The following is a 27,072-nucleotide window of genomic DNA, read 5'->3' on the forward strand; positions in this document are numbered from 1 at the left end:
TATTTTGAGAGTTTCGTTTTGTCGGATGGGAAATAGTTTCTCAGGCGTTTTTTGCGACGTCTCGCAGTGCCGAAGATTGGTTTTTCCCTAGCGACTAGTTTATTTGCGAGTTTTTTCAGGGTTCAAATATAATTTGTGGAACAAAGATGGTTTGCGAGGTAGAAAAGTTTCAGAAATATCGAGAGCGTGATCGGATATTTTGAACTTGGGAGTATACGAATGTACGTATACGTATCCACCCCCCCCCCTTTTTAGAGAGGGGGGGGGGACAGCTGAATTTGTCTTTCGACAAACTGCCTACGTACTCCTTCTGGAGATCAAGCCGTCTCGTAGTTCGGTAGTTGCGAAGTAGTTTGTTTAGTGATAGTATTTTTTGAGATGCATTGCGTTCCAAGTTCTTGGAATTTTTACGCCCTGCATGGTGGCTATTTCGTAGAAACCTGCTCGAACAACTTTTATGATCTTGTAGGGTCCTTCCCAGTTTGTTCCAAGTTTTCCCGTGTTTTGCTCAGCGGTGTTTTGGAAGACTTTGCGAAGAACCAACTCTCCTTCGTTGAATCTGCGATTCCGTACGTTGGAATTATAATATTCTGTGGCTGCGTGTTGGTAATTCTGAATTCGAACGAGCGCTCGGTCCCGGCGCTCATTGATGAGGTCAAGATCGTCTAAGAGCATGGCGTTATTGAGCTCTTCTCGTTCGGGCAGTAATCTCCTTCGGACACCGGGGAATTCGACTTCTGCGGGAATCATGCATTCTGTCCCGTATACGAGGGCGAAAGGTGTTTCTCCCGTCGCTCGTCTTGGGGTTGTGCGATGTGACCAGAGGAATCCCTCAAGTTTGTCTTCCCACCAGCCTTTTTTAGCGTCTAAGCATTTCTTAAATCCGTCTAGAATGGTCTTATTGATTGTCTCGGCTTGGCCGTTGCATTGTGGATATCTGGGAGTAGACTTGTTTAGTCGTATCTTCCATTTCTCGCAGAATGCTTCGAATCGGGTGGAGATAAACTGAGATTCGTTGTCAGTTACGATCTCGTAAGGAACTCCATGTCTACAGATAATGTTTTTCCATACGAAACTTTCAACCTGGACATCTTTTATACTTGCGTATGAATCCGCCTCTACCCATTTTGAGAAGAAATCAGTGAGGACTAAGAGGAAACGCTTTTGCTTTGAATTGTGAAGGGGTCCGACGATGTCCATGGCCCAGCGCATGAAAGGATACGGTGACGTGATGGAATTTTTCACATTTTCGGATGGTTGGAGCATGCCTTTGGCATTTTTTGCATTTTCGTGCGAATTTCTCACAATCTCCGATCATCGTTGGCCAGTAGTATCCATGGCGTTTGATTTTCACTGCTAGTGACCTTCTGCGGGAATGGTTTCGGCAGGATCCAGAATGGACTTCTTCCATGACTTTTCTCGCCTTTTCTCCTTCCAAACACGTCATGAGTGGTCCGGAAAGTTTCCATTTGTAAATTTCCCCGTCGACCGTTACGTATCACGCGGCCTGCGTTCGGATTTTGTGGGCTGCCCATTTTTCGGGAGGTAATTTTCCATTGGTGATGTAGGCTCGAATCGTTTCCAGCCATGGCGAATCGTAGCCGTAGTCGGATTGTTCTGGTCTCTCTTCTAACTGTCCGGCGACCTTCTCTACATCGTCTTCTTGATCCCCGATGAGGTTGACGACAATTGGTGGTCCGATACTCGGGTGTTCGATGAATTCGACCAGAATCACTCTTTTAAGACCTGGGTCGGAATTTGATGCCAGGGCCGCGAGAGCATCGGCTTGGACGTTTTCGGATCGGGGGATTCGCGTGAGAGCGAAGCAGTCAAATTCTTGGGCTAGATTCTGGACCAGTTTGAGATATGCATCTATTCTTTCATCCCTTGCTTCGTATTCTCCGCTACATTGACTTGCGACTAGCTGAAAATCAAAGTAGGCATGGATGTTGCATATCTTAAACCCGTGAGCTAATCGTAGCCCTTCAATGAGTGCTTCGTGCTAGGCCTCATTGTTGGAAGCGTGAAATTCCAGTCTGAACGATAGTTCTAGGATCTCACTGGTCGGTGACGTGAGGCGAATTCCGATGCCCGATCCTTGCTTGGATGAGGATCCATCGACGTGAAGGACCCAGGTTGAATTCGGTTCCTTGTTGGTCACGGTTCCCGTTGTTAGTTCGACTAAAAAGTCTGCGAGTACTTGGGATTTTGCACTTGTTCTCGGTCGGTATTCGATATCGTACTCGCTCAGCTCGACTTCCCATTTGGCTAGCCGGCCCGACTGACTTGGACTGTGCAAAATCGTCCGCAAGGGAAAGGTCGTAAGGATGACGATTGTGTGGGATTGGAAACACGGTCTTAACCTTCATGCCGATGTTACGACCGCGTATGCTAGGTTTTCCATCAACGGATACCTTTACTCAGCATCTAGCAAGGTGTTGCTTATGTAAAAAATGGGTTTCTGTTCGCCGCGCTCTTCCCTGATCAGGACGCCGCTCACAGTCATTGTTGATACTGCGATATGTAAGAACAAGGGTTCTCCTTCGACGGATTTCGCGAGAACTAGAGGAGTGGCCAAGTATCGTTTCAGCTGTTGAAAAGCGTTTTCGCATTCTTCTGACCATTCAAATCTTTTGTTCCGCCATAGGATATCGTAGAAAGGTAAGCACGTGTCCGTTGATCGCGTGATGAATCGGTTAAGTGCTGCGACTCTACCGGTCAATCTCTGGACTTCCCGCTTATTCTTGGGTGAAGCCATCTCGATCAATGCATTGATCTTTTTTAGATTAGCTTCGATACCGCGGTACATCACTAGGTAACCGAGGAATTCTCCTGATGCTACGGCGAATCGGCATTTTGCCGGGTTAAGCTTCATGTTGTGGGAGTTTAGTTGTGTGAAACATTCCTCAAGATGAGACACGTGATCTCTTGCCCGGAGGGATTTGACGAGCATGTCGTCGATATAGACCTCCATTGTTTTACCGAGTTGTTCGGAGAACATCCGGTTCACGAGTCGTTGATAAGTTGCGCCGGCGTTTTTGAGGCCGAAGGGCATCACCCTGTAGCAATAAGTTCCGTGATCGGTAATGAATGCAGTTTTCTCGCGATCGTCGGGGTTCATCATAATTTGATTGTAACCTGAGAAGGCATCCATGAAGGATAAGAGTTCGTTTCCCGCCGTTGCTTCGACTAGCCGATCAATGTTCGGTAAGGGGAAACTATCCTTTGGACATGCTTTGTTAAGGTCAGTAAAGTCCACGCAGACTCGCCACTTGCCGTTTTTCTTTTTGGCTACTACAGGGTTGGCGAGCCAGTCTGGGTATCTTACTTCTGTTATCGATCCGACTTTAAGCAGTTTTTCGACCTCGTCGTTCACTGCGGAAGCGCGTTCGGGTCAGAACTTACGTCATTTTTGTTTGACTGGTTTGACAGTTGGATCGATATTCAGTTCGTGACATGTTATGGTAATGTCGATTCCTGGCATATCCTCTGCAGCCCACGTGAAAGTATTAAGGTTCTTTTTCAGACAGGTTATGAGTTCTGTCCTCAAAGGCTCGCGGAGATTGGCTCCGACCTCGACACACCGTTCTGGAAATGCTTCATCGAGGCATACCGTCACCATGGGTTCACAGGTTGGTTCGCGTTTTTCTTCCAGGGCCACAATTTTACGGGATTGCCACCGCCGAATCTTGATTTCGGGTGTTTTCGTCGGAGACCGTTTTCTTTACTTTTCTAGGAATGGTTTCAGGGTTTGGCCTTCCTCGTTTTAGTTCTGCGGCGAAACACACCTGTGATACTCTCGGATTTCCCCATATTACTTCGATTCCGTGAGGAGTTGGAATTTGAGACAAAGGTGGTATGTTGACGGGATCGCCCGCATGGAATTTAACCATGGTGTTCCCATGATAACGTTGTAAGACGCAGGGCGGTCTACGACTAAAAACTGTGACTTTCATCATGGTCCCAGCTTTGACTGCGAGATTAATCACCCGAAAGCTATAGTGGCTTCTCCTGAGAGTCCCACTAGCGGGCTGGGATTTTCCATGATTTCGGACGGATCGTTCTTCATCTACTCGAGAGTATCTTTGAGGATGATATTAATCGAACTTCCAGTATTGATTAATACCCTAGCGATATTGATGTCACGAATTGTTAACTCAATAACAAGGAGATCGTTACGAGGTTTGGCCCGATCGACCGTTGCTCCCCCTTGAACGAGATGACGTTCGTGCAGATCGAGTTTTGCATATCGTTTCTGATCGTTGAGTGGGTCTTGCGAGTTAGATTGATCCGTACTCCCCCTCCTTCTAGCGCCAAGCTGTGGGAACCGAAATTCGCACTGTCGATTTTTGTTTAAATAAGGAAAGTAGGAGAACCCTAATTTCCCAAAGGTCCCGAATATCTGCTAATACCACACGCCAAGCAATCAGAACACGAAATAAAGACGAGAAAAGATAAGAAATCGAAAAGAGAGCGAAGTAGATCTTATTCCGAATTCGCGTTTGAGCGTTACAACAAGGTAAAAGTTTGGGCTATGAGAGCTGTCGGCGAGATTCCTAGTTCTAAAACCCTAAAGCTGCTAAACCTAATTGAGTTTAGATCAAATAACAAAAACAGAAATTTGCCTAAATTGCTCTAAGTGCTAAGTTTGCTGTGTAAAAAATTCCCCTCCCCTCCGTGTTTCTCGCATAGGACTCCTTACATACTCCTCCAAAGTCGGTTTTAGCTTTTTTTCCCTTCCGCCCTTAAACCGTCATAGCTTGAAAACAGAAATATTCCAATTTTCCTGATCTTCGTGATTACCTTCGGAAACTTCACATTTATCCGCGGAAACTTGACATTTATCTTGCCTTACGAACCAAGCATAAACCGTCATAAGGTTTATGGGTTTTTGGTTAAGAAATCGTAAGTGGGCTTCGAGCTGCGTTTTAGGTCTCTGTGGGCCGTCTTTGACCCGAAACGTTTATTGCGGTTTCTTTGACAAAATCAAACTTCCCGCGGTTTTTATCATAAAGTTCAACTGATGACTTCGACTGATGAGAAACAAAGAATGGTTTAGCCATGGCCTTTGGGAGATAGCATTAAAGAGTAGACGGGAACGCATGGATTCGTGTCATATCGATGTTTTGGGAGAGTTCGGTCGCTACGTAGCGACCGAGCCGTGTACGTGCTTGGTTGCTACGTAGCAACCGAGCCTTGGCTAGAGCTCGGTCGCTACGTAGCGACCGAGCTGTGTACGTGCTTGGTCGCTACATAGCGACCGAGCTAGGCTGGAGCTCGGTCGCTACGTAGCGACCAGCTCGTGCGCGGGCCGGTCGTTACGCGGCGCTTGGTCGGATCTTTCTCCGATGTTTCGTGAACGTGTTTTCTCCGCAAGATTCTTCGTAAAAATAATATTTTCGAAGATTTATTTCTCGTAAAAATGTTCATGATAATTTTTACGGATATTTGAATGTTAACTTCATCGTATCCGTTATTGACCCCAACAAAAGATCGCTAATTTAATTGTTGGATTAATCAGCAATAGTTAGTTGAAGTGTCCTGAATAGTTCAATTTAAATTGGTTCTTCATAATGCCTCATCACTCCTCCATCGTTAACTATTTAATATGCATATGAGACTGTAAGGAAACAACAGATAGGAGACGCACATCACAAGACAAAAATAACGTAGGGTTCATAACCTGTTTAAATTTAGGATACTAAAAGTTGGAGAACCCATGCTATGTGACTGTCTTCGACTCGTATCTATTTTTTTCAAGTTCATAACATTCTTCAAGAGTAGAACGGTTGTTTTATATTGCAACATTACATGCTTTATAGCTTAGAATCCACATAATGTCTCCTGCTAAATTACATTTGTCGTTATTTAGTGTTACCGCCAGTAAACATGTTTATTTATTTATATGTATGAATACATACATCTATCATGATATGGTACACACAACTTTATTAGAAACTGCATGAGTAGATCCCTCCATGGTATTAAGTTGTAAATAGTCTAGCAACAAAATTATTAAAATAAGTTAAGGTTTGAGCATATATTAAATGATCTTTAATAAGACTACTTATAGCAATTAAACATGTAAAAAGAATTAAACATCTTTACAAAGCAGTGTAACATTCAGCGAAGACTAACTCCAATAGCACAAAACCTTGGATAGCATCAATTATTAATGCTTTATACACATAGCTTACCAGGGTAGGAACAGAGCAGTTAAATATTAATTCGTAGCACCACAACACTCTCAACGAAAACTTAATTCTGAGACAAAACATTAGCTTGCATCAATTATGAATTGAATTGCATGGTGTTGAAGGACATGAACTTAATACTTAGCACTTATGCCCAATAGCTCCATACCTATCATTTGCACCTCTTGCGTATTTGTCACAGTTATAGCCTCTCTCTCTCTCCAGCCATAATCTACCTCAATATGATGACATGTTCAGGCATCTCATACCTATCACTCACCGACGGTCTCCAAGTGGACCATTCCTGCATCGATAATGCATCAAAAGATCAGGACTTTCCAAAACCATATACATATTTTAGCCAATTAAAAACAAAGATAAGAAGAACCACAAACTTCCCCATTAGGTAGGAATCACGAACTTCATACTTTTGTCCATCCTCGATGCAGTCTCTGTAGCTATACCGTTCCCCGATCCTCGACGCAGTCTCTATCAGGTTTGATGATAAGATCCTTGAGTTCCATGCCAAGACAAAAGTTCTCGTTTGGTGGCCTCCCATTGTTCGGACTTCCTATCATTGTGGTTAGTCCCAGTCCTGCACTTTTTATATGTAGAAGAGTCCTTTCATTGAAGAAGCCAAATGAAAAATATCTTAGATGCAGTTTTAACATCAGAAACTAAAAAGGAACGATATGATGCTTTCATGAATACCTTTCATAACTTCTGGCCTCAGATTTAGCTACACATAAATGTAACCTGGAAGTTAGATAGCAACACACCATCACAGTATGACGATGAACAAAGTGGATCCGGTGGTTGGATCCCGTAGCATCATCTTAGATGCACTAAGATTCTTTGTGGAGATAATCTTCGTCTCTCTTAATCCAAGGACAAAATCATTGAAGAATAAAGCAGATGAGGCCGTTGTAGTTGGTCTCGCCGTTTTCTTAGCCATGGATGCGGTGAGTTTGGATGATCGGGTTTGTGGATTCGATGAGAAGCCAGAGAAGCGAGTTATACATATAGGTGAAGTTAGGGTAATTGAAGAGTTTGGTCGCCATAAGATTTTTACAATAAAGAAGAGTGAGTGGGAGTGGTGGATGACTTGAGTTAGTCCGGATATCCGAAACGGCTGAGCTGAGAGAGTTTTTTGAGGAAGAGTTTTGTGAAGAGCAATGCATGTCTGCGTTACTACAACTCAATGGTTTTGGTGGGCCATCATTTGGGCTTCGACATAAGACAAAATGACATAAAAATTAAGCTGACATGTGACAATGATTGGCTCTGAATATTTTTGATGATGTGGCATCCCTAGATCCTCTAATTTAGTACCTTTTATATAGTAGAGATTTATAAATTTTGTAAAAATATTTTGATAGGGAAAAAATTGAAATCATGTAACTATAAAAAGTTGTAAGTGATTTAAATTAAAATATAATAAAATTGAATTGTTTTCAACATTGATGATTGAAAGTAGTGAGTCATGATATTCTTTGGTTTAAGATTTGACAACATATGTTTTAGTAATGTATGTATTCTTAGGGTTAGATTTTGGAAGCTTAACATTTTTTGAAAAATTAAAATTTGACATATATGTGTTTAGTTTTGTGTATATTAAACACCTTTTAAGTTTAATGAAGTGTTTGTTTCTATTTATTTAGTTATTTGAGTTTAGGATTTATATTTAGGATCTAGACGATTTCTACGAAGTCTTCTGGTGATTAGTATTTTATCAGTTAGAAGTCTTTCCTGAAAATCTTCTAACTCCCGCTAAAAATATTTTAGTTTCTAGAAGACTTTCAAGTAAGTCGTCTAGGAAGTGTTCTATTAGAAGACTTACTTGAAAGTCTTCTGAATCGAAAAAAATTAACCTTATTAGAATTTTTGTCTCCCTTTATAAAGATTATTTACGCATTCTCTCTCTTACTCTCAAATGGCTGCAACAATAATGTAATGTTTCTCATTCTAAAACTCTCAAACCTCTCTCTAATCTCTTTGAACTTAAAAACACCAAACTTTATATCAATCTATAGTTATTTCATATCTTCTCACTGATTTATTTTGTTTTTGCAGGTTTTTCATTATATGGTTCTCATCTTCCACTCCTTTAAAGGTAGATCTATAAATCATATTTTCTTATTTGGTAACCTATTGTCGCTTAAAGCTCTTACCTTTCGAAAACTCTTTTGGTTGTTTTAAGCTCTTACCTTATTTTTGAAGTTTTTCTATGTTTTGAAGCCATTTGAATGCTTTTTGATATGAAGATTTTTCAGATCTGAGACAGAGGTGGAAGACTTCCAGGGACGTCTTTACGGAAGTCTTCTAACATTTAATGCACTAGAAAAATTCTTGGAAGTATTCTGGAAGACTTCTGGCGGAGTCTTCTCCTATGTCTCCTCTTTCATTTCAAATTTGGAAGAAAGATGAACTTTTTATTGGAATAGAGTTTAGTTCTGATGATATTGTGCATATATCTTATAATAAGTATGCAGACAATCATGGTTTCAACGTAAGAAAACAAAGGAGGACGAAAAAACAAAGATAAAAAGGTAACAATGATTCTTTATGTATGCTAAAAATAGGGGGTTGGGAAGGAACCTATATTCAAGAGATCTTATACTCGACTTATGACAAGGTGTGGTTGTAAAGCTCATATGGCTTGCTACCTTCAGAGTAGCGGAAGATATAAGATTGTGTCTTTCGACCTGAATCATAACCATGACTTAGTGAGTACACCTATGAAGCATTTTCTAAAGGGAAATCAAGCAGTCATGATACCACTCAAATTACCCTAAGGAGTGATTTATACTCTCTCAAATAAGAGGTCGAGTTGTAATACTTAGGGATTGAATTCACAGAGAGCTGGGGAACCTAAGGATTCTAATATGATTTGTTAAGCAAGAATGTTTTTAGAGTTTTAAATGTAAATTGCAGTTTTATATTGAACAAGTGTTTGTTCAATAGCAGGTTTGGGGTTTTGGTGCCTAAAAAAGAAATAGCTAGACTTAGGGTTTTTATTCAAGAAAATTGAGATTATAATCCTACAGATGTGCCTAATGAGTTGCATGCATGATAATGTAAAGCTCAACTACTTTGATCAACTAGTCAATCAGCTCTCGCATGTATTGACTTGTCTATTAACTAGATCTATGATCTCAACTCTCGTTATATTGATCAATAGAAAGTGTCGATCGATAATCCTATTGGTATAATGATCGATACACCTTTTCCACCGTCGATCGATTATTCAAGTGTGATATCGATCGACGCGCTCTAGTCAAGCTTTATGCGTAGGTTTAATGAAGGCTTACTAAGCTCACTAGATCAGCTCTCGCCTTGCTCATAGGAAGAAACATAGTTCTATTGGAATGTTTTCAGGATGAGAATAAAGCTCTCGCTTTTATCAATCAATCAAAGGACAGGTTCTAGGTAGCTAATCTAGACACATGCATTAAAGAACAATCCTAAAGATGATTATCACAACTCAGCAATCTATAGTTGGGGCTAATCCCTCCTGACCTATTTAAACCCTAAAATTTAAAAATGGAATTACTCAGACATGGCTAAGCAATTCATAACATTAGTTAAGTATAAAAACTTCATTAGAATAGTAAATAGATATCAATGGAGTTCCAATCACAAATTATAACTTTGGATCTTCTCTCCAATCTATCAAAATCCTAAAAACCTTTGCTGTGAAAATAATAAAACAATGAAAGCACAAGGAAAGCACACTTTTGCCTCTAACATGGCGGCAAAGCTTATATAATTAGGGTAAAACTCGTTAGGGGTAATCTTGTAAAATGGTGAAGTCTTGGGCTTCAAGTCGACTGTGACCAAACGGGCTTTCTGCGCACTTCGCTGTCGATCGATACCAAGTCATGCGTATCGATCGATTCTAACTCTCCAATATCGACCGATTGTCGATCTCGATGGTCATCTTGGGTGCTTGCTCCAAATATCTCCAAAATACTCCAAAATCATCACTTATCTCCAAAACACTTCTGATCTTATAAATATAATAAATAGACTCTTTAATATAAAAATTATTAGTAAAAACACCTACAAACTATGGATGAAAATGGGTCAAATCCATAGTCTATCAAGTCCCTCAGACTTACCCTTTTGCTTGTTCTCAAGCAAAACAAACAGGCAGTCTCTCTGAAAGAGGTTTTAAAAACAGCAGAGACTCACATAATTTAAAACTTAGAACCATCACCTCTATAATATTGCAATCCACATCTAATAAATCCTAATCACAAAAGCACATTATACCATATCCTAGCTTAGCAACCAAATTCATCTAGCCAACAACTTAGCAAATCTTGTCTTTCATTCCCCTCTACCAACATAATTTCTTAGCATAAAATAAAAGTGAAGGCTTTACCTTGGGAGTATCGATCACAGGATGCAAGGATTCTCAAACAAGTATCTGGACCTATAGGTAAACATTAGTTCATATCCTCTCTCTCTACTAATTTTCTCTCTTGGTCAAAATCTGCTTATATGCAAAATCATTGACCAAGATTGGACAGACTTCCATGAATCAAGCCTTAATGGTGGTTGCCACTAAGTCCTGTTCACTTCTTTTTGACCTATATCCTAGGATTATTTGTGAAGCAAGCCTTAATGGTTGTAGCCAACATGTCATGTTCTAATCCTTTACCTATGAAATTCTTATGAAGCAAGCCTTAATGGTTGTAGCCACCAAGTCCTGTTTGAGTTCCTTCCTAATAAATCTCTATTATAATAATAAATATAATAATAATTTTTTTTTATTCTATCTATAATCTATATTTCGAAAATAGAGAGAGAAAGGGTGATAAATCTATATACACAAGGCTTTACCTTCCAGACTTGTTTGAAGAATCTGATCTCATGCATACCAAGCCCCAAGACAAGCAGTTGTGTCAAGTTTAGTATTGGAGGTCAGCTTTGGTTCCTTCAAAACAATCTTAACAAGAGTGGATAGTTGACAGGTTGATCCACTTTAGTATCTTTAGTACTATCTGCAATCAGTAAGTCTAGAATGGTGCTAAAGAGTGGTTAGATATCTAGCAAAATCTATAAGTTCATAATCCCCTTCTTGACTCAATAATAACTTAATTTGAAAATATTTTAATAAGACTAATAAGTAAATAAATATCAGTAAACCTCCCCCCAGACTTAAACTACACTGTCCCCAGTGTAAATTCAGTCGGAGCTATGGTTAGAAATAAATCATAAGGACTCAATGTAACAAGTAAGAACGATATACCAGACCGTAATGAATGTCGACCGATGTAAGGATGTTGATATCGATCGACGCAGGTAAAGCAATGTCGATCGATGTCGACAGGTTCGCGTCGATCGATACAGATGGCAATCGTTTACTCTGTTCTTTTTTTTTTATGACCTGCAATAATTAAAAGCCAACATAAATAGTATATTAAAAATTTAATAAATATTACCTAATAGTGGGTTGCCTCTCACTCAGCACTTTGTTATAGTCATTTAGCTTGACTTTGGAGGTGTTCTGGCTAGTAATTTTGAGAACTGGGACTTGTTGGAAAAGAAGTATTCATCTCTTCTTTGCGCTTGTTGAACCATGTACCAGTGAAGTCTCTCATTGCTTCATCCCCCTGCGCCATTTATCTTTCATTGTTGCAGTTGTGTTTTTAATCCTCTGCAATCTTTCACCAAGACTCTCAAGGTTGAACTGATGTCTTGTAAGTGCGGCGTACGTGTCAGCTGAGATCTCCTATCTATGGTAAGGTGTGTTGGACATGTCGGATGTCATTTTTGGTAATAGCCGGCCTCGGTTTGTAGCGTTGTCGACCGATGTTCGATTGTGGATGTCGGTTGATATGTTGTTTCGTCTGTCGATCGATAGCGCTGCTTCTGGTCGACGGGCAATGTAACTCTGAATCTCCACCAACTCCCCTGTATAGCTTCAACCTTGGAGGTCAAAGCACTAATGCTAAGATCCATTGGGAAATAGATGTCATCGCATCTCCCATCAAGCCTCTCCTCTGTAGTTTCCAGAGCTCTATAGATCCTTTCTACCAACTGATCTATCTCTTCTCTGGTGTGGAAATATGGTTGAGACTTCATCGTATGTGGGCATGGTGGATTGTTATCGATCGATGCTGTCAATCGGTTGTCGATCGATGCTGTCAATCGGTTGTCGATCGATGCTGTCAATCGGTTGTCGATCGATGTGTGATGTGGTATGTCGGTCGATTTCTGGTTACTACTATCGATCAATGTCGCAGTGTGAGTCTCGATCGATTCTGAATATTCAGTTTCCTACTCATCTCCACAGTGGCAAGCTGCAGTGATTCCGGGATCATTGATTCTTCTGGAGATCGTCTGTGGCTTATTGACTAGGATAGGGTAGTAGTGGGCATTAGGATTGATGAGTGTTAGACACAACTGGTTGGTTTGCAAGTTGCACACTGCTCCCACGGTTGACAAGAAAGATCTCCCAAGTAGTAGAGAAGAGTTCCAGTTTAACTTGATGTCCAAGACATGGAAATCAACTGGAACTAGGGCATTACCAATCTGCACCTCTAGGTCTCTCACAATTCCTCCTGAACTCTTCTGGGTACAATCCACAAAAGTGAACAATTCCTGCGAAGGCTCCACCTGCAGACCCAGATGGTCTGCCATAACCCTAGGTAGGATGCTGACTGATGCTCCTGTGTCGCACAAAGCATGTGGGAATTCAATACCCTGAATTGTGCATGATATTGCAAATTGCCCATGATCACTCTTCTTCTTCAATGTAATCCTTTTCCATCTTTTCTCTAGCTTCATAGAACATTCTCCTAATGTCTTTTTCTTTTTCCCTGGTTTCTCTGAAGAACATCCACAATCTGTGGCTGTCATAAGCTTCTTCGAATGGCTTATGTAGAGGAATCCTGAAGACTCTCATTTGGAAATTTTTCTTTTCCTTTTCATTAGCCCCCCTCTTCAGATGTTTCGCCACTTTTTCTTTTCTTCTCCTTAGGGTTCTTCCAGTATAAACCCTATCCTCTTCCATAGGATCATCTCCATCATCTGAAGGTGTCCTGACAGGCTCCGGTGGTTGTTCTGAAGGTTTAGGTTTGGGCCTGAGTGCATTAAGTCGTGCCACATCTATCTTCGGCATCTGCACTCGGTAGGTGATAGGGGCTCGTCGATCGATAGGAGGTGATGAGTATCGATCGATATTAGCTTCTGACTGTCGATCGACATTGCTGTTGGTATGTCGATCGATTCAGACATTGTTAGGGCTGGGCGGATGTGGGTGTTTTGCTGCAAACTCCTCGTGAGTTAGAATCTTTACGGTATTGCAAGACGCGGTTGATTCCGTAGGCGTTGTCGATCGATGCTCTGGTACTTCTATCGATCGATTCTGATTGGTGTATGTCGATCGATTCTCGGTGGTTGGTGTCGATCGACACCAATGTGACCCATCGAAACTCATCAAACTTTCTACCTCGAAATCGCCTTCTTGCAGCTTCTCTTCCCTCACAACTTGCCAAAAGTCATCCTCAATAATGGCATTCACGTGGTGCTTCATCACATCATCTCCTACTCCTCTTGTTGAAGCTTCCTGCCTCGTAATAGCATCTCCTGTCTGCACAACCTGTATCTCCATCTTCTTTACATGAGAACTGAAAGTCTCAAACATTTTGTTCAGGTTGGTGTAGACATAATCTATCTTCCCATTGAAGTCCACCGTCATTCGCTGCTGTGCCTCAAGAACCCTATCGAGCATCTCTTCAATCTTGCTATCTTGAGTAGGCGGCGGTGGCTTCTTGTAGTAGGAACTTTCAAAATTCATATTGTTGTTGTAGCTGTTGTTGTAGGGTTTCTGGTATTGCGAGTTTTGGTTGAAGTTACTCCTATTTCCATAGGAGTTTCTGTTTCCACCCTGGTTTCCTTGGAATCCAGCTCCACCAATGTAGTTTACTTATTCTTCCTCTGTTCTACCCTCTACAGCTTCTGCATCTTCAACAAAGCTGACCTGCTTCTTTAGAAGCTTGTGAACACTGTCCAGTTTTGCCTTCACCTCATCCATCTGTTCATTCCCAAGGATGGTGGCAGATCTTTTCCTCTCAAAATCAGTGTTCTTCCTGTTGTTTCTGGATGCTAAGTTTTCAATCACTTTGACTGCCTCCTCTGGATTCATGGTGTTGAAGTTTCCATTGCTGGAAGCATCAAGAGCCATCTGGTACTGCACCGCGATGCCTTTGTAGAAAGTACTGAGTAGCTGTACTTCATTGAATCCATGGTGTGGACAGTCTCTCTGGTAAGACTTGAATCTGATCCAAGAGCCTCTGAATGATTATGCAGGCTCCTGAGTGAATGTAGCAATCTTGCTCCTCAAGTCTTCAGCACGCGCTTCATCAAAGAAATTGCATAAGAATGCATTCTTGATTTCGCTCCAGGATTTAAGAGATCCTGGTTGTAACTGCTTGAGCCAATGCAGAGATTCTCCAGCAAATGAGTACCTGAAGAGCTTGCATAACAGGTAGTCTTCAGAGACTCCCTCGACTCTAATAGCAGAAATCAGATCCTCGAACCTCTCCAGATGGTCCATAGGATGCTCGTGGGATAGTCCATGGTAGGGCAACTGTCCCACAAGTGTGTAGTACTGCGCTTTCAGCTCAAAATCCCTCTCAATGGTAGGAGGAAGGATCGCTGATCTGTTGGTGTAGTAGCGATCTGGACGATTGTAGTCAGCCAACGTCCTGGGTTGCGCAGCCTCATCTACCGGTAAGGTAGTACCTGTAGTAGTAGCTTCAGGCTCAAGGATTGCAGCCCCATGAGAATCTATTCTCTGACCTGCTGCATTACGCAGATGACCCTCCTGGTCATGCAGGTCTCCATTGTTGTCCCGAACAAGTATCAAAGGCGCAACCATTGCTCGCGGTTCAGTATCGATCGTTGTCCGAGATGGAATGTCGATCGATGTCTGGTGAAGGGTATCGGTCGACGGAAGGTTTTTGTTGTCGATCGATGGGGAGGAGCGAGAATCTGTCGATGGGACTGGTGTCTGGGTCGACGGTGGTTGAGCAGAATCGAGCGACACGGAGTTGTTGTTGTCGGTCGATAGGTAGCGCGCTTCCTTACGGATCGTGCGTTCCAGACTTGCAGGATCTGGTGAGAATATCAGTTGTGATTCCTTGTTGCTTCTGGTACTGCTGGGTATGTACCTGAAAATTCAAGATTAGTAAGTCCAAGATTTCTGTCAGAATACTTAACAAAAATTAGAAAACAAGCGATCAAAGTTCTCCGGCAACGACGCCAAATTTAATACCACTCAAATTACCCTAAGGAGTGATTTATACTCTCTCAAATAAGAGGTCGAGTTGTAGTACTTAGGGATCGAATTCACAGGGAGCTAGGGAACCTAGAGATTCTAATATGATTTGTTAAGCACGACGTTTTTGGGAGTTTTGAAAGTAAATTGCATTTTTATATTGAACAAGTATTTGTTCAATAGCAAGTTTTGGGGTTTTGGTGCTTAAAAAGGAAATAGCTAGACTTAGGGTTTTTATTTAGGAAAGTTGAAATTATAATCCTATAGATGCCTAATGAGTTGCATGCATGATAATGTAAGGCTCAACTATTTGATCAACAAGTCTTTCGGCCTTTGCGAGAATTGACTTGTTGACTATTAACTAGATCTATGATCTCAACTCTCGTTATATTGATCTATAGAAAGTGTCAATCGATATTCCAATGGACGTATCGATCGATACACCTTTTGCACCGTCGATCGATTATTCAAGTATGATATCGATCGATGCGCTCTAGTCAAGCTTTATGCGCATGTTAAATGAATTTTTTCTAAGCTCACTAAATCAGCTCCCGCCTTGTTCATAGCAAGAAACAAAGTTCAATTAGAATGTTTTCAGGATGAGAATTAGCTATGGCTTTTATCAATCAATCCTATGGCAAGTTCTAGGTAGCTAATCTAGACACAGACATTAATGAACAATTCTAAAGATGATTATCACAACTCAGCAATCTATAGTTGGGGCTAATCCCTCCTAACCTATTTAAACCCTAAAATCTAACAAGAGAACTACTCAGACATGGCTTAGCAAGTCGTAACAATAGTTAAGTATAAAAACTTCATAGAATAAATAAGATAAATATCAATGGAGTTCCAATCACAAACTATAACTTTGGATCTTTTCTCCTATCTATCAATAAAACAATGAAACACAAAGAAAGCACTCTCTGCCTCTAACATTTGCGGCAAAGCTTATATAATTAGGGTAAAACACGTCAGGGGCAATCTTGTAAAATAGTGAAATCTTGGCCTTCAAGTCGGCTGTGACCAAACGGGCTTCTGCGCGCTTTGCTATCGATCGACACCATGACTTGAGTATCGATCGATTCTAGCTCTCCAATATCGACCGATTGTCGATCTCGATGGTCATCTCGGGTGCTTGCTCCAAATATCTCCAAAATGCTCCAAAATCATCACTTATCTCCAAAACATTCCTGATCTTATAAATATAATAAATAGACTCTATAATAATATAAATATTAGTAAAAACACCTATAAACTATTGATGAAAACGGGTCAAATCCATAGTCTATCATTGACGACGAGTGTCGATCGATTGTTGATGACGAGTGTTGATCGATTGGTTGAAACAAGTTCTTTCCCAAGCAGCTTCTGCTTGAATCTGATCTGCTTCATCGCGTCTTTGCATATTAAGCAGCTCCTCGTCTGTGAAACTGTCTTGTAGTGTATATGCTTCTGGGGCCTAGGTTGCTGTTTCTACTGCAAAGTTTTTGTGGTTGTGTTCATCTGCCCAACTGCCAATCGAGTAGTTTCCTTCTCGAGCACGGTTGACATTAGTGTCGACCGATTTGTAGTAGGCAGTGTCGGTCGATGCTTGCTTTCGGCATCGTTGTTGAGGTTGAGTGTCAATCGATGGCCAGCTTGTCATGTCGATCGATGGTGCATTCCTTTTCCAAGAGGAATGATGTAAGAGTTTATCTTCCTCATCAAGGATGGCTCTGTACTCAGTGGCTCGTTCCTCCTCATAGTCTTCATCATACTCGTCTGTATGCATATTTTGTTTGGTGTAAGCGTCAATAGTGGGGTTGTAGTAGTCGTTCTCCCACTCATCTTGACAAGTGTCGACCGATTTGTCTCCTTCTATGTCGGTAGATTTTCCATGGGCACTGTCGATCGATGTAACCGGATGTGTGTCAATCGATTTCAAGTAGTCAGATTCGTACTCGGCTCCACAGTGGCAAGCTGCAATGATTCCTGGATCATTGATTCTTCTGGAGATCGTCTGTGGCTTCTTGACTGGGATAGGGTCGTAGTGGGCGTTAGGATCGATAAGTGTTAGACACAACTGGTTGGTTTGCACGTTGCACACTACTCCCACTGTTGACAGAAAAGCTCTCTCAAGTAGTAGAGAAGAGTTCCAGTTTAACTTGATGTCCAAGACATGGAAATCAACTGGAACTAGGGCATTACCAATCTGCACCTCTTGGTCTCTGACAATTCCTCATGAGTTCTTCTTGGAACAATCCACAAAAGTGAACAATTCCTGCGAAGGCTCCACTTGCAGACCCATATGGTCTGCCATAACCCTAGATAGGATGCTGACTGATGCTCATGTGTCGCACAAGGCATGTGGGAATTCAATACCCTTCACCGTGCATGGTATTGCAAATTGCCCAGGATCACTCTTCGTCTTCAATGTAATCCTCATCCTCATCTTTTCTCTAGCTTCACAGAACATTCTCCTGATGTCTTATTCTTTCTCTCTGGTTTCTCTGAAGAACATCCAAAATCTGTGGGTGTAATAAGCATCGTCGAATGGCTTATCTATAGGAATCCTGAAGACTCTCTTGCGGAAACTTTCCTTTTCCTTATCATTAGCCCCCGTCTTCAGATGTTTCGCCACTTTTTCCTTTCTTCTCCTTAGGGTTCTTCAAGTAGAAACCCTATCCTCTTCCATAGGATCCTCTCCATCATCTGAAGGTGTCCTGACAGGCTCTGGTGGGTGTTCTGAAGGTTTGGGTTTGGGCCTGAGTGCGTTAAGTCGTGCAACATCTATCTTCGGAAACTGCACTCGGTAGGTAATAGGGGCTCGTTGATCAATAGGCGGTGATGGTTGTCGATCGATATTTGCCCCTGTGTGTCAATCGATGTTGCTGTTGGCATGTCGATCAATTCTGACGTTATCAGGGCTTGGCGGATGTTGGTGTTTTGCTGCGAACTCCTCGTGAGTTAGAATCTTCACGGCATTGCAAGACGCGGTTGACTCCGTAGGCGTTGTCGATCGATGTTCTGGAGTTCCTGTCGATCGATTTGTGTTGGTGTATATCGATCGATGTTCGGTGTCTGGCGTCGATCGACACCAATGTGATCCGCCAAAACTCATCAAACTCTCTTCCTCGAAATCACCTTCTTGCAGCTTCTCTTCCTTAACCACTTGCAAAAAGTCATCCTCAATGATGGCATTCACGTGGTGCTTCACCACATCATCCCCTACTCCTCTTGTTGAGGCTTCCTGCCTCCTAATAGCATCTCCTGTCTGCACAACCTGCATCTCCATCTTCTTCACATGAGTGCTCAAAGTCTCAAACTTTGTGTTCAGGTTGGTGTAGACAGAATCTATCTTCAATCTTGCTCTCTTGAGTAGGCGGCGGTGCCTTCTGGTAGTAGAAACTTCCAAAATTCATGTTATTGTTGTAGCTGTTGTTGTAGGGTTTCTGGTACTGTGAATTTTGGTTGAAGTTACTCCTATTTCCATAGGAGTTTCTGTTTCCACCTTTGTTTCCAGAACCTTGGAATCCAGCTCCACCAATGTAGTTCACTTCTTCTTCTTCTGTTCTATCCTATACAGCTTCTGCATCTTCAACAAAGCTAACCTGCTTCCTGAGAAGCTTGTGAACACTGTCCAGTTTTACCTTCACCTCATCCATCTGATCATTCCCAAGGATGGTGCCAGATCTTTTCCTCTCAAAATCAGTGTTCTTGGTGCTGTTGTTGGATGCTAGGTTTTCAATAACCTTGGCAGCCTCTTCTGGATTCCTGGTGTTGAAGTTTCCATTGCTGGAAGCATCAAGAGCCATCTGGTACTGCACCGCGATGCCTCTGTAGAAAGTAGTGAGCAGTTGTACTTCATTGAATCCATGGTGTGGACAGTCTCTCTGGTAAGACTTGAATCTGATCCAAGAGCCACTGAATGATTCTGCAGGCTCCTGAGTGAATGTAGCAATCTTGCTCCTCAAGTCTTCAGGCACGCGCTTGATCAAAGAAATTGCATAAGAATGCATTCTTGATGTCGCTCCAGGATTTAAGAGATCCTGGTTGTAACTGCTTGAGCCAATGCAGAGATTCTCCAGCAAGTGAGTACCTGAAGAGCTTGCATAACAGGTAGTCCTCAGAGACTCCCTCGACTATAATAGCAAAAATCAGATCCTCGAACCTCTCCAGATGGTCCATAGGATGCTCGTGGGATAATCCATGGTAGGGTAGCTGTCCCACAAGTGTGTAGTACTGCGCTTTCAACTCAAAATCCCTCTCAATGGTGGGAGGAAGGATGGCTGATCTGTTGGTGTAGTATCGATCTGGACGGTTGTAATCAGCCAACGTTTTGGGTTGTGCAGCGTCATCTACAGGTAAGGTAGTAACTGTAGTAGTAGCATCAGGCTCAGGGATTGCAGCCCCCTGAGCATCTATCCTCTGACCTGCTGCACTACGCAGATGACCCTCCTGGTCATGCAGGTCTCCATTGTTGTCCCGAAAAAATATCAAAGGCGCAACCATGTCTCGCGGGTCAGTATCGATCGATATCCGAGATGGAATGTCGATCGATGTCGGGTGGATGATAACGGTCGACGGAAGGTTTGTGTTGTCGGTCAGTAGGGGTGAGCGTGAATCAGTCGACGGGACTGGTGTCTGGGTCGACGGTGGTTGAGCAGAATCGAGCGACAAAGAAGTGTTGTTGTCGGTCGATAAAGAGCGCGCTTCCTTGCGGATCGAGCGTTCCAAACTTGCAGGGTCTGGTGAAAATAGCAGTTGAGTTTCCTTGTTGCTTCTGGTACTGCTGGGCATGTACCTGAAAATCCAAGAAAAAAATTTATGTCAAAAACTTAACAAAAATTAGAAAAATAGGCGATCAAAGCTCCCCGGCAACAGCCCCAAATTTGATGCCACTCAAATTACCCTAAGGAGTGATTTATACTCTCTCAATTAAGAGGTCGAGTTGTAGTACTTAGGGATCGAATTCACAGAGAGCTACGGCCCCAAATTTGATGCCACTCAAATTACCCTAAGGAGTGATTTATACTCTCTCAATTAAGAGGTCGAGTTGTAGTACTTAGGGATCGAATTCACAGAGAGCTAGGGAACCTAAGGATTCTAATATGATTTGTTAAACAAGAATGTTTTTAATGTAAATTGCAGTTTTATATTGAACAAGTGTTTGTTCAATAGCAGGTTTGGGGTTTTGGTGCTTAATAAGGATATAGCTAGACTTAGGGTTTTTATTAAGGAAAATTGGGATTATAATCCTACAGATGCCTAATGAGTTGCATGCATGATAATGTAAAACTCAACTACTTTGATCAACTAGTCAATCAGCTCTCGCATGTATTGACTTGTCTATTAACTAGTTCTATGATCTCAACTCTCATTATATTGATCAATAGAAAGTGTCGATCGATAATCCTATGGGATATCGATCGATACACCTTTTGCACCGTCGATCGATTATTCAAGTGTGATATCGATCGACGCGCTCTAGTCAAGCTTTATGTGCAGGTTGAATGAAGGCTTACTAAGCTCACTAGATCAGCTCTCGCCTTGCTCATAGCAAGAAACATAGTTCTATTAGAATGTTTTCAGGATGAGAGTAAAGCTCTTGCTTTTATCAATCAATCCAAGGACAGGTTCTAGGTAGCTAATCTAGACACAGGCATTAATGAACAATCCTAAAGATGATTATCACAACTCAACAATCTATAGTTGGGGCTAATCTCTCCTAACCTATTTAAACCCTAAAATCTAACAATGAAACTACTCAGACATGGCTAAGCAATTCATAACAGCAGTTAAGTATAAAAACTTAATTAGAATAGTAAATAGATATCAATGGAGTTCCAATCACAAATTATAACTTTGGATCTTTTCTCCAATCTATCAAAATCCTAAAAACCTTTGCTGTGAAAATAATAAAACAATGAAAGCACAAGGAAAGCACACTTTTTCCTCTAACATAGCGGCAAAGTTATATAATTAAGGTAAAACTCGTCAGGGGTAATCTTGTAAGATGGTGAAGTCTTGGGCTTCAAGTCGGTTGTCACCAAACGGGCTTTCTACGCTCTTCGCTGTCGATCGATATCAAGTCATGCGTATCGATCGATTCTAACTCTCCAATATCGACCGATTGTCGATCTCGATGGTCATCTCGGGTGCTTGCTCCAAATATCTCCAAAATTCTCCAAAATCATCACTTATCTCCAAAACACTCATGATCTTATAAATATAATAAATAGACTCTATAATATAATAATTATTAGTAAAAACACCTATATACTATGGATGAAAATGGGTCAAATCCATAGTCTATCAAGTCACTATCCCTCAAACAACATGCTGATGATGCCGAGATGTAAAGAATTTCAGCAAAAGCAACCGTTGAAATTATGAGCATGGAAGTTGGGGGGGAGAGAAAATCCGGGTTTTCGCATAAAGACTATCGCAATTACATATACTGTAAGTGGATGGCAGGAATGGTAAAGAAAGATGCTGAAGAAGTTTTAGAATACTTTCAGAAAACGAAAAAATATAATACATCATCTTTTTTATTAAATGCAACTTGATGAGGACAATATGATCACTAATATCTTATGGGCGGATGATCGGTCTATAAGCGATTAAAATCTCTTTGGAGATGTCGTTTTCCTTGACACAACTTATAAAAGACCAATGATTATGATAGACCGTTTGCTCCATTTGTGGGGGTAAATCATCATAAGCAAACTGTTGTGTTCGGGAGCTGCTCTCTTACATGATGAAACCAGTAAGTCTTTTAAGTGGCTTTTGGAGACTTTTCTTAGAGCAACGTTTGGAAAATAACCAAAAACAATTCTTACAGACTAATATGCAGCAATGGCGAATGCAATAGTGAAAGTGTTTCCAGAAAAAAATATAGGTTATGTGTCTCGCATATTTATGAAAATGTTGCAAAGAGTTTGAGTCGTGTATTTCACGAACCAAACCAGTTTGCCATGGATTTTGGAAAGGACGAATATGACCATGAGGAAGAAGATTGGTTATTGGCATGGAGTGATATGCTCAATAAGCATAAGTTGACAGAAAATAAATGGTTGAAGAATTTGTTTAAGATGAAAGAAAAATGGGTAATGGTATGTGGCTGTCATACTCTTACAATCAAAATGGTGAGCACACAGCGCAGCGAAAGTATGAATAATATTTTGAAAAGATACTTGAAGCACAATTTTGACTTGTTGATGTTCTTTAAACATTCGACTAGCAGCAATAGATGTGTTGAATCTAAATTCATCAGTTTAAACTTTACAGTGAGGGTGTTGAATTTTGAGGGAATCAAACATGGATTAATAAGAGTTGAAACCTTTCAACTTATTGAATGCAGAGAATGTTGGACCTACAAAAGCAAATTTCAAAATGTGAAGGGAAGAAATGGGTGAGAGAGTGGATCAAACGACATAACTTTATCTCTTTAAAAATATGTTCCCTATTCATTGGTTATTATAAATCTTGAAGATTTTTATTCCCTGAAATTATTAGAAGTCAAATTATTTTGTAGTAATCATTTTTTAAAAATAATATTTATATCAAAATTTGATTTTTATGGTCTATAAATAGAGACTAGATTCACTTCATTTGGATGCAGAAAAACATCAATTTCAAATAAATTTTCTATTAGTCTTCAATAATTTTTTTTTGTTTAAATTTTTTTTTGGTTAAATGGATCACAATAATGATCATTTTAACACTCAAATTTTGAGCAATTTTCCTTTTAACTATCTAAATCTCAACAACTATCAGTTTCAAAACAAATATTCAAACACACCCCAAAATATACTAAATTATTGTTTTGCGCCAAATTTCTTTATGCCATAATTTGTTCCAAGTTATCCTTCATATTATGAATCGATGATGCCATATCTATCTAAAAGACCTCCTATTTCTTCAACTTCAATGGGTAATGAAGTTGTTCCAAATATTGGAATAACAAAATTTCCAAAATTTTCTACACAAATCGATCTTGGTGGCACGAGCTGTGTCAATGAAGGCACTCGAAAGGAAAACGAAGACAATTCAACTCATGCTCGCCGGAAAATCCCAAAATGGACCACTGATCAAAATTTGGTGCTAATTAGTTGGTGGATTAAATATGGAAGTGACAGTGTTGTTGGCAAGAACCAAAAAAATAAAGCATATTGGAGAAAAATTGTTGAGTACCGTAATGATTATTGCTCCTTTGATCCTCCACGAGATGGATTTTCGTGCAGACACAATTACAACTATATGAACAAAAAGTTGAGCAAATGGGTTGGCGCGTACAATAATGCTAAACGTATGCAATAAAGTGAGTGGTCGGAGACTGATGTCTTCGAAAAAGCGCATGAATTATATTCAGGTGGTAAGAATGAAATTTTTTTAATTTAATGTCAGAATAACTTGTTGTCCATGATTAACCACATCATGGTTGTCAAGTAGGAAAAAAATAGTGACTCAAGTAGTAGATCTAAGAGATCCCACGAGAATGATGCAAGTAACTCTAACTGTGTCGGATCTAGTTCTCATCCAATGGGGAGAGATTGAACAAAAAAAAGTAAAAAAAGGGGCGCAACTTTGGAAATGATCAACGAAGAGTGGAATGAATTCAAACAATTCAAAGAACAAGAATTAGAACGATTGTACACCATAGCGAAGAAACAAGAGAAAGCAAACTAATTGATGAAAAAAGACATAAGCTACAAAGATGAAGATGTTCGTGAATCTAAGTGAAAAGAGCATCTCGATAACAAGAACAAACAACTGATGGAGATGTTATGGTTTATGTTTGTATTTTTTTTTACAATAATATGTTTCTATCTCTATATGCTTTAGTAATGTGTATTTTCAGCTTTAATGATATGTGTTTTTCTTTTCTACTTTAATAGTGTGTGTTTGTTTCGTTTTACTTTAATAATGTGTTTGTCCTTTTCTACTTAAACAATTTTGTTTGTATTCAATCCGTGACTTTCAGTTTTTTTGTTGGAGAATCCAATCTTATCTATTATTTATGTCAAATTAATATTTGTTTGAAATCAAAAAATTTCAGCCCCTCAATTTCTTATAAATGGAGACTCCTTATTCTATAGATGTACCAACAAAAAAAATCTTAACTTACCAAAAATATCAATAGATCCATCCGAATTTATTTTGGATATTGAAGCTTACAAAAAACAGTCTGAAATTGATGAGAGGTATACAGTTAATCGGTTTAGAGAGCGTTGAAATAAAATTAATGAAGATCAGGCGTCTCATAAGAGAAAATACTTCCAAAGATATCATGTAGCGGTAAAACAAAGATTTATTGATGATTACTTTGCAAATCAACCAACGTATGATGACGCAATATTTCGTCGGCGATTCTGGATGCAAAAACATGTTTTTCTTCGGATCATTGAAGACCTATCAAGCAGTGACAACTATTTCACCAAATGAGTTGATGCATCCAATAAAGAAGGTATATCTCCTTTGGCAAAATGTACCATCGTCATTCAAATGCTAGCATATGGTATTGCGCCCGCTGCTATATGAGAAAGAAAATCTCAGAGCATTGAATATATCAAAATATGAGGTATTACAGCATTGGAGGGCTTGCGTCAATTTTGTAAAAGAATCATACAACTATATGAGTAAGAGTATCTCGGAGCTCCAACTCAAAAGGACCTACAAAGAATACTTCATGCTAGTGAAATGCGGGAGTTTCCTAGGATTCTCGGGAGTATTGATTGCATGGATTGAGAATGAAAAAATTGTCGAACGGCATGTGAAGGTCAATACTAGGGGAGATAAGGGAACCACCATTTTTTGGTATGGATTTTTTGGATGTCAGCACACATTAAACAATATGAACGTATTAGATAGTTCGCTGGTGTTTGATGATATTGAACAAAGAAATATCCAACAATGAACTTTTTGTGATCCAACGTCTGTATGACATGACATACTATCTAGCTGATGGTATCTATCATTCTTATCTAACTTTTGTCAAATAAGATTTTCTCAAAGTGAACCAGAAAAGTTACTTGCAAAACATCAAAAAGGATGTCAGAAGGATATCGAACGTGCATTTGGAGTGTTGCATGCTTGATTCAAAATCATTCGTGAACCAGCTCGCATGTGGGACACATCCGATTTTCCTATCATCATGCGGTCATGTATCATATTGCATAATATGACTGTTGAGGATGAACAAGATACATATGCTCAACATTGGACCGGATATGATCAATATGGGGCAGTGGTTCAATTACACCACATCCATTTTTGACTGAGGTGTTATCGTATTTGCAAATCATGTGCGTGTTAGATCTGAATTACGTGATTCAAATGTACGTCACGAATTGCAAGCAGATCTAGTCAAACACAGATGGACAAAATTTGGAATGTTTCATGATTAAAAAGACTTTAAATTGTTGTGTATGATTTAAGAGCTTTATTATTTTTGAATTGAGTTTATTGTACCAAATAAGTTATGTGTTTTATTTGTTGTTTTGTGTATTATATAGTGATTATTTGAAATTTCATAATTTTATTTATTTTAATAATATTAACTTCTGTATTATAGTTTTCTTAAAAATTGTTAATAATATAAATAAAATTATTAAAAACTATTAACAGCGATATCATGTAAATTATTTAAGATAATTACAATCAAAATTATTACTTAATATTTTGTTATTAAATTATAAAATATAAAAAGAAGATGAATTAGAAATAGTGTGATAGGTTGTTAAATTTTATTAAACAAAACTACTGTGGAAGATAAAAATGAAGTGAGTGTTGAGTGATTAGCTAGAAGAGAGAGAAGATGATGTGGAGTGTTTAAAAGAGAAAAATAGGTTGTTGAATAATTTTATTATTGTGGATAGTCTTATGAGAAAGTGTTGGATGATAAGCAATATAAAAAATTGGTTTATGACTTCGGTATGATGCATACTTCACCGGTATTATTTGCTTATGTAGAGATGTTGCAGCATGCAGAATAAGTGTATACACCAGAAGTGTTTACTTTGTTCTAAAAAGAATATACAATCATCGGTGATTATGTTGCAAAAAAGACCAGTAAGTCTGAGATGGTGTATGAATACAATATATCTTATTGTGGTGCTACGCGAGAGAATTTGGTTAAGTATGACAAAAAGAATGTTAGAAGAGTTCCACCAACTTACATTCTGAATCGATGGAATAAAGAGGTAAAATCATGAACCGTATCTTTTATCATTCAGAGATACGTGTTGAAGGGGTGAAGCAATCGATTGGAAAGCGATATATAGTCATATTTTTTCGTACTTTTCGTGAGACTGCATATGTTGCTTCTGAACATATAGAATTGACATTGTGTGCAGATAAAGATGTGATTGAGTTACTTAAATAGTGGAGGAAAAGAAAAAGGAGCTTGAGAGAGTCAATAAATGGATGCCCCATAGTTCATATGCTAAACTAGTGGAAGAAGAAGAAAAATAATAGGAGGACGTTCCAGATGTACATGGAATAAAAAGAAAAAAATCTCTTTGGGCGACCAAAGAACCAAAAATACAAACCCCATGGTCGATTTAAAGATGTTCTCAAAAATAAAAATTGTGGTATATCAAA

The 27,072-nt window shown here is 39.8% G+C and overlaps 1 pseudogene; it reads left to right on the forward strand.

The window, feature by feature from the left end:
- The first annotated feature begins 6,988 nt into the window (after nt 1-6,988).
- On the forward strand, nt 6,989-25,877 carry LOC111203762 (annotated as a pseudogene).
- Nucleotides 25,878-27,072: the final 1,195 nt, after the last annotated feature.

The sequence above is a fragment of the Brassica napus genome, chromosome C3 (assembly GCF_020379485.1).
Source record: "Brassica napus cultivar Da-Ae chromosome C3, Da-Ae, whole genome shotgun sequence".
In the NCBI taxonomy this organism is placed as follows: Eukaryota; Viridiplantae; Streptophyta; class Magnoliopsida; order Brassicales; family Brassicaceae; genus Brassica; species Brassica napus.